Source organism: Echinops telfairi, unplaced genomic scaffold (assembly GCF_000313985.2).
Source record: "Echinops telfairi isolate 266 unplaced genomic scaffold, ASM31398v2 ScPeMD7_7420;HRSCAF=8458, whole genome shotgun sequence".
In the NCBI taxonomy this organism is placed as follows: Eukaryota; Metazoa; Chordata; class Mammalia; order Afrosoricida; family Tenrecidae; genus Echinops; species Echinops telfairi.
In genome coordinates this window covers 30,915,654-30,925,067 of record NW_022111320.1, presented here as the reverse complement: position 1 = coordinate 30,925,067, position 9,414 = coordinate 30,915,654, and the positions used below count along the sequence as shown (strand labels likewise).

Genomic DNA, 9,414 nt, shown 5'->3' with positions numbered 1-9,414 from the left:
CTGGGAGGGGACACATAACTACCTAAGGGCTTGGGGAACCAACCATTCAGAATAAAAAATGTTCACTAGGGAGAGCCTGTGGCCTGTGCATTTCATTTCTATCCCTTGACTTCCTTTTCAGTTAGAAACTTGATTTTGAATAGGAAATGCTCTGACTACCTGGGCTATTGTAGACCCATTCAGGGCTCGAGGGCTCCGCTGCTAACCCATGAGCACCTCTGAGAATGAAAGGAGGGGCAGCCTGCTCCCTTCCAGATGACCACGAGGAGGACACGGTGGGGGGACGCTATTGTGTCCCACCAGGTTGCTATGAACTGAAATTGACTCACGCTATACAATAAGCAGCTCATTTAGAGTTTAAAATAGGCCGGAAATGTTGCACAAAAGTAGACCATGCATTGTTAACAAGTGAAAACATACAGCTGGGTTCATGGGTGATGGGAGGAGCGGCTTGTGCGTATGTGTGGAGGGGTTCATATATCATTTGAACAAAAATAGTATTAACATTTTCCCCTATAATTGGAAAGAAAGCAAAACACTTCTTATAACAACTTCAAAAAAAAAATAGCTATTGTCCAGCGGTGACATGCAGGAAGTAGAATTACTTTCTTTTACTATACATATCTCACTGGTTGAGATGGGAGTTGGGGGCTGAAGGGATGGTGTCATGAGATTTTCAGGTTTATCTAAAGAAGTCATGGGTTTAAAGGGGCTGCAAAACATTGCAGTAGTGAGATGGAATGGATTTTGAAGAAAAGTGAGAAAGCAAAACCATTAAGTCCACCCGAATAGCGAAACCACTTGGGAAAAAAAGAAATTTGAGTGAGATTTTCAGTCAGAAGCCATTCCGGTGTTTTTGAGGTCTGCCTGTGAATCGCCATTTAACTGTACCACGTTTCCTAGAGATGTGACTAATTGCTATATTTTAAAACGTCCAAAAGTGTTAAGGGTACCTTATGAGAAGGGTTCCGTTCATTTCGTTTAGTGGACGCATACTGCGCACGAGTGCTCGGTGGACGGAGCACTCAGGAGACTGGGGCTTCTGGTCTGCTCTCACAGTGATGGAGCCCCTGGGCCAGAGCAGGCAGCATCAGTGTGAGCCCCTCAGTCCTGTAGATCATGGATTATATGTGAGGATAATTTGCTCAGAATCTGACACCCATCGACTGCCACGGTCCATTTGACTGGCCCATTTGGCCGACGAGGTAAGTGTGCTCCTCCTCCTTCCTTCTTTTATATTGAAGATGAACATGGACAGACATCTACGGTGACACTGTTTCCCATCCGAGTAATAGGATAGTAATAGTAAGGGATCTTACTCCAGATTACTTCTTAACACAAGCAGGGAAGCTCATGAAGAAGACTAGCACATGATGGATCATATTAACAACAGAGGATCTCCAGATGAGAAAGCTGGTGTTAAGTCTTGGTTCTCCTAGTTCTGTGAATTTGGTCAGGATGGCTTAAACTCCCTAAGCCCTAGCTTCCTTATTTATATAATGCAGAGACTATACTGCTGTCCTAATAGATTTGTTTTGCAAATGGAAGGAAATATTGTTTTTGAGGTCTAAGCATCCTGCCTGGTCTATTTGTCCTGAAAATGAGGGCGGACACTACAAAGTCACATATAAAAGAATGATCATATTGGACCTACAGTTGTGATGGATGTGTTGGAGGCACTGAAAACTGGAAGGCAAGAGTGTTGAAGTGGGACAGGGTGAAAGGTAAAGTAAAAGAGCAGAGAAAGCACTTTCTCTGACACAAAACGGAAGGGATTGGGGAGAAGACCTACTTGAGTGATAAGGTGCTTGAGGGGTAGGCCCGTATCTTATTCACCTCTGTCTCCCAAGAAGCCAGCATAATTCCTAGCACTTGTGTTACCAAGAAAGCAAATATGGTGAGACATTTTATAATTCTTCCAAATGATATATTCCTCAAGATTTCTATTACTTCTAACTTTTATCTTCTATTTATCTACCTCTTCCATCTCTGTGCGCTCAGAGAAGGGTGGCATAGGAGAAAACAGATGTTAATGTGAGGTTCAATGCATAACTGTTGATTTCTCGAAGCAGCCAAGGCCTGTTCGGAAGAATGCATGATGCCCTGGAGCCCACAGCTCCGTGGTAGAGGTGGCCACAGTTTTCCTGGCACCTGAAGGCAGGAGAGATTTAGTGGGGGCAGAACAGCATCTACTGGGTTTATGGGGCAGTGTCGTGAGGGTTGAAGAAAGTGGGTACATTTTGAGAAGGAGAATAACAGAGACTTGTGCTCCTGTTCTGGGTAGTACCTGGCAATGGGGGTAAGGAGGTGACAAGCTCCAGGGTCCCTGCCCCACCCCTCCAAATTGGCCTGATGAAGAGGTCTAAATGTTGTCTGTGTGTCTCAGACAGTGGTAGGATTCAAATAATTAAACAACTGGTTCGCTCCCCTCATGACCATTTTAAGTATAAAAAAAGACATACCAAAGGTAGTTTATTTAACTGTTTGAAAAATAAAAGAGTTACATAAAACTAGATTATTTTGATTGGTACTCTCACTTGTAATATTCTTTGCTTTGATCCGTTCATTTATCTAACTTAATCATTTTTTTGCTATAGGAATAGGATCCCATTCCTTTAGAGACAGGTTAATTAGACAACAGTCATTGTGTTTGCTTCATTAGAAATAGGTGATTTCTCTTTCCTGAACATATTATGTCCATCTTTGAAAAACCCCTTTCCACTTCTGCTGAACTTACAGCAATTGTTCTGACAATATTTTTAGTTCTTTGAACACCTTCAGAAAGTGCATGTTTCACTCATGATATCTTATGGGGATTTGGGGCATAACATAAAGCCAAAAAAAATGAGAGCTTGTCACCCTCTGGTCGTTTGGTAGTTTTTCTCTTTATATTATATGTTTGTTTACTGAAGTAACAAATTCAGGGAATAAAAACGTAGTAGAATGAGTTTTATTAGATGTAGGAAATAAATATTATACAAGCATAGTTCCATCTAAATTGTCATACCTATGCACAGAGCAAACATTACAATTGCTGCTTAGAATATGCTGTTGTGCAGATGAACGTTAAAAAAGAGTAAGGAAGGTATATTTGTGATTCCCACACTGGGTGCCTGCTCTGCCTTCCACCTTAGAGAGAACCCTAATGACAGGCGCCTTCTTAACAATCTGTTCCCTGAACTCAACATGTAGTTAGATATTGGTTCTTCTGATCAGCGGAACCCCACCACTGGCTTCGGGTTTCTCGTGTCATAGCTTAGTACTGTAGCAGCAGAAGGCTCTTGGACCTGGGCGAGGGGGTCCAAGCAGAGATTTCAGAGCTTAGAACAACGCCCATGGAAGAACCCCTCTCATGCTAGGAGAATCTGGAACTTACAGAGGGCTTAGCTAATCAATCTAGAAATCAGTGGTTGGTGTAAGATATGAAAATAATAATAATAATTTATAATTTATCCAGGGGTCACAAGGGTGGTGGGAGGAGAAAGGAGCTGATAGCAAGGGCTCAATAGAAAGTAAATGTCTAGAAAAGAATGATGGCAACATATGTACAAATACGCTTGATACAATTGATGTCTGGATTCTTATAAGAGTTGCCCTCAATACAATGATCTTTAATTTTTTATAAAAGGAAACAAACAAAAAATAAATAGAAAAAAAATGTTAACTAAGATTCAAACTTCCTCTACAAGGGACACGTTAATAGAAGTAGAATTTAAGTTGCCGTAGAAACACCTCCTTTATTTCCTACATTAGGACATGCTTGAGATACAGATCCCAAAGTATATATCTTCACTGCCATCGAGGTAATTCTGTTTCATGGCGACCTTCTATAAGATCTCTTAGACTGTTCATTTTTACAGGAGTAGACAGCCTCATCTCTGACCTTGCAGTTAGCACCCCAATGCCTAACCCACAGCCCCCCCAGGCTCCTTCCAAAAGTATATAGGACCCCTCAAATTTCCAAAAGTTATTAACAGATTGGAGCCTGATCCAAATGGAAAGAACCTGATCAGACACAATGTACAAAATAGTAGCAGGGCTGTGAGATCCTTAACCGGGATTCTGGGAGTTTTTAATATTCAAAGAGCATATTGAAGCCCAAAGATGATATTCCTGCTGTTACGTAGTACTTATTGTCTTGTAGGCGCTGTTCCAAACACTTTATAGATTCATTTGAGTCTCACAATAGCCGAGCCAAGTACTGCTGGGTTATTCCAGTAGTCAATTCCCATTCACAGCAGCCCTGCAGGAGGGAGCAGACGGTTCCGCAGGGTTTCCAAGGCTGTAACTCTTTACTGGAACAGACAGCCTCATCGCTCTCGAGATGAGTGACTGGTGGGTTTGAGAGGCTGACCTTGTGGTTAGTACAATGTGTAATACACTTTTAGCATACCACCCTCAATACAAAACTAGAGCTGGATGCACTATTGCTATCCCTGCCTACCCAGTGAAGAAACAGGGGGACGGAGAGATTACGTACTTGAAACAAGTTCAAACGGTTGCTGAATGGCAGAACCAGGATGCAAACCCACTTTTGCTCTGGGCTTCATGGCTCCACTTCGCTCTCAGCTAGAATCCGAATTAGTGAAATGAAGCCCTTTATTAGCGTCAGATGCATTCAGAGAAATGCCATCCTCAACAGCAGGGATTGCACTGCGAGTAGGTGAAGCAGGTTTGGCGGTCCCTTGTCATGGATGGTGTGAAGAAATTTGAGATGCTGGTGGAGAGAGATGGCTATTAGGCTGACTGAAGTCCTGACTCTAAGCTTCTGGAAAATGATAGGATTTCATTGACATATCATTTAGTAGTTTAAACATTTTTAATTCTATCTTAAACAGAACTTTTTAGCTCTCAAGTGGCATGATGGCTTTTTGTGGAAAAATTCTGCACTTTTTTTCTACCTCAGATTAGACAGCACTCATTCTATGGACATATCCAGGATTGGAAGTGCTTCACTGAGAAAGATCAGGTTTTCCCAGTTAGTCCGATGGACTGATGGGTTAGGCTAGGAGTCAGCCAACCTTTGAGACGGAAAAGCCAATCCTGTTCCTCACAGTAATTTAAAACTTGTTCAAGCTCTATGAATATATTTTTACAAACAATTGAAATCACCATTATCTGAATAATATCATTTAATTTTTTTTTTCAGTTTTACCTCAGAGCCACATGTATTTACTGAAAGAGCCACATAAGGCTCTTGAGCCCCAGTTTGCCGATCCCTGGGCAATATGAACATCAGTTTCCACAACCCTGAGATCAGAAGTAGATGCTGCCCAGCTACCACTACCAGCTGTTCTTCAAAGAATCACACTAGACGGCCTTGCATAGCGTGGGAGAAAAATGTGGAACAAAACTCAAAACCATTAAAGAGCTCAGACTTACTGGTTGGGTGGAGACGGGTGGTACCCACAAGACTATGGCCCTTGGTCAACTTTCAGGTCTGGAACTGAACTCCCCTCCTTGTTGGAATAATCAACCATTTTAGGATCAAAAGGGAAGCATTTACCCAAGGACAAAGCTCAGAGAGATTGGAAAGAAGGAGGGATGGAGCCTGGAACCATAGGGAGGAAGTGGGATATGTGATGGTACATTGAGAAGATGGTAAGGGATGAGCTGACCCAGCATGCATATGAAATGTTGACTGCAAAGCTCTGAACTACTCGGTAAACCTTCACCCAATTCATCATAAAAAGGATTCATTTGAGAAAACAAAACACCCAACTAAATAGTGTGTAATAAGAAAGAAAAATAACAGGGTCTTATTAGCGACACTATCTTATTTATGTAGCTACAGATATAATTGAGGATGCCTTATTGAAGTTGCTTTCAGATAATCTTCTATATGTTTGTGTGTATTTATATATATGTGTGTGTGTCTGTGTGACTTCATCTTCCTATTTGTTGTTTCTGTCTTCCTATCTGTAAAACAGATGTAGGCCTCTCATGATAGATTCAGTGTCCCATGTCATTGTCAAAATGGGAATGCCATATTTGGTGGCCTTTGTGATGTCAAGCATTTACAGTACTTCTGTAGTGCACTCAGAAGGTTAAGGTATGTTTCATGTGATGACATAAACCCAGAACTCAACTTGGGCTCTCTGTACACTCACTTTTTGAAGCATACTGTTACCATAAAAATCAAGAGAAAATTGTCCTTTTATCTTCAACTGGACTTTATCAGAAGTAATTCCGTAAAACTCGCACAACTGACAGTCACTCTAATCAGGCTTTTGAGTGGCTGATACCACACACCCTACCAGCCTGTATTTACAGCAGTCTTCTTGTTGGTGATACTCCACAGATGTTGCAAACGTCTAACAAGTTCATAACTACTTCCAGTGTGACTGTGGAAAATCTATACATAGTGAAATGAGAAATCTCTTTCCTTTATTCATTATGTTATAATTAGAACCCATTGACTTTTAATTTGTCTGAAAAAATGTTCAGGACAGAACAAGGGGCCTCATAAAGAATTTATAAAATGGAGGGTTGGAAATTTATAAAGCTTTCACTTTGTTTTGAGTTTCTATAAACTCCCAAACCTCAAACTGAAACCAAACCAACACGTGCCAGTTTTAAAACGAGGAACTTCTCTGAATCTTGACCCAGGTTTTCGAAAGAGTGCTTGAGCTTTACAAAAGTCGGTGGAAGAGAGGGTTTCTGTGGTAGGACGTGGGAAGCAAATACCAGCTTTAGGAGAAAGCATTGTCATTTTGCTTCAGAGGCTCTGCAGATGCTTTCTGTTTACCAGGGCTCGTTCTGAGAGTAAATTGAATAAGCAACAGGACCATCACAAGACAGCTTGCTGTACGGAGAGACATTTCCAATGGGCTGTCGTTTTGGGAGTCCTGGTGGTACAGTGGGTTAAGTGACAGACGGCTAACCACCATAAGGTTAGCAATTCAAACTTGCTAGGCACTCGGATGTAGTTTCAGAAAAACTAAGAAGCAGTTTTACTGTGTTCTATAGAGCCACGGGGGGGACGGGTTCACTTGACAGGGGAAGCTGTGGCTATTTACGTGTTTTTTGGTTGTAAGATTTTCATGATTTTTTATTCTCTCCGCCTCTTGTCTAGATCAATTGATAACCCAAAGAAAACAAACATAAACTCACTGCCATCCAGTTGGTTCTGACCCTCAGAGGTCAAATCCAATTTCCAGATTGCTGAGCCCGGGGGTTGGGGGTGGGGGGTGGTGGTGGGGGTGGGGTGGGGTGGGGGGGGGGGGGGGTGGCGTGGAATGAAGACCATCCTATCACAAACAGTATTGCTTTGGTCTAAGGGGCATCTAGTCATCGGGAGATCTTTTTGCTTTTGCTCTGGGTCTCTCTTTGCAGTGTCTTTTCTCTCGTTATCAACACAGTTTCCAATGACATCTCTTTTTTTTCAAATGACATTTCGTTTATCTGAAAGAATAAATGGATCTCAATATCTTAGAGCAAAGGGAGCCAGTGCACGAGGGAAGATTATGCCTGCAGGATAATAAAACACATTACCGTCTCTGTCTTCTCTGCAGAGCAGCTCGCCTGCTACTTACTGCCCCTCATCCCCTAACAATGTACGCCTGCGCCAAATTCGTCTCCACTCCCTCCCTGGTCAGGAGCACCTCCCAGCTGCTGACCCGACCCTTGTCTGTGTTGGTGCAGAAACAGCCAGAGACACTGACAGACGAGCGCTTCAGCAGCTTGACAGCCCCACGTTCCCTGACCTCACTCATCCCTAGTCGCAGCTTCCAAACCAGCACCGTCTCAGGGGACATGGACACAGCCGCCAAGTGCACTGGGGCCGGGATGCCACAGTTGGAGTGGCGGGCTCTGGAGCCGGCACTGGGACTGGGTTTGGGAGCCTCATCCTTGGTGATGCCAGGACCCCTGCTCTGAAGCAGCAGCTCTTCTCCTACGCCCTCCTGGGCTTTGCCCTCGCGGAGGCCATGGGGCTTTTCTGCCTGATGGTGGCCTTCCTCATCCTCTTCACCATGTGAAGGAGCCTTCTTCACCTCCCCTAGTTCTCTGTCCCACGTCTCGTCTGCCCTATATGTTGCTTTCCCTGCACCTCCCCAGGCAGCCCAGGGAACGAAATTGGCTCAGGGTTTGACAGAGGGAAGACAAATAAATACTGTATTAATAAAGATGTTTCTTAAAAAAAAAACACAAACACATTACCAAGCTGTAGTATGTAAAATAATGTGAACGGTCCCAAGTAGATTTCAAAATCTACTTCCATATGTGAAGAAACGATTATGATGAAGAGCACATCAAGCACAATAGAGAGTAGAATAAACAAGTAGAATAAGGGTTTTGGAGGTGGGGGTACAAGAGGTGGGGGTGGGGGAGTAGTATCAAGGAGTCCATGTAGAAAAAGAATGTTAGACACTGTGGGAGCAATTGTCTAATTTTGCTTGATGTGACTGAACTATGGAATGATTTGATAGATGTATTAACTCCCAATTAATAATACACTTAAAAAACTAAGAAACCAAGCCAAAACAAACAAAAGGAATGATAGAGAGCATTATTAAATAAAGGATGATTAAAAATAGGTAAAACTTTGAAGGGAAATTAGATTCAGAGTTTACATTATGTACTAACCTAAATCTAGCAGAATTAAAATTTTATTTTAAAAATATAACAAATAGCAGAAGATTCAAGATGACTAGTGCCAACAGTGTAGACCAAATTAGAATGCAAAGCCATTGGAGGATCATGAACAGATTGGTGGAACGGACTGCTTTACAACTTGGTTTTAGCAATAGACAACACGCTTTGGCTAGTGTGTACATTACACTAGCGTAGTAAGTAGTCTCCGGGCCTTCTCAGTGCACATCTCCAATAGGCTACTTGTCTGCTTTCCCGTGTCACGCCACTATGACAATGGCATTCACATTGTAAACATGTTTGCTACTTTGCTTAAAAAAAATCATTATTACTTTTAGGCATCAAAGATCAGCTATTCATGTATTATGACAAGTTCCTGACCAATCAATAACGTGTCTTTTCATACTAGGTAGCCAGATATCATTTTACTTTGACTCATAAAGAAAGAATGTCATTGGCTTTTTTGTTATTGTTTTGTTTTCTTTTGTTGCTTTGTTTTGCTCTGTCTTGTTTTTGAGCATGTTATTGTCTCTGCAGGTCTGTCTAAATGAGATAGGCTAGATAAACAATCTGGAAGAGAAAACAACAGAACCAACGGTTCCGGGGGTCACATGGGAGAGGGGGAGCTGGGGGGAGAGGAAGTGGTGTTAACAAACACAGCAACAAGGAACAACAAGTGATCCAAATCGGTGCTGAGGAGGGTGTAGGAGGTCTGGTAGGGTGTGATCAAGGGTAATGTAACTGAGAGGAATTACTGAAACACAAATGAAGGCTGAACATGATAGTGAGACAAGAGGAAAGTAAAAGGAAATAGAGGAAAGA

The 9,414-nt window shown here is 42.3% G+C and overlaps 1 pseudogene; it reads left to right on the top strand.

Annotated features, from left to right (window-relative positions):
* The first annotated feature begins 7,539 nt into the window (after window positions 1-7,539).
* LOC101643604 lies at window positions 7,540-8,062 on the top strand (annotated as a pseudogene).
* The last annotated feature ends 1,352 nt before the right edge of the window (window positions 8,063-9,414 follow it).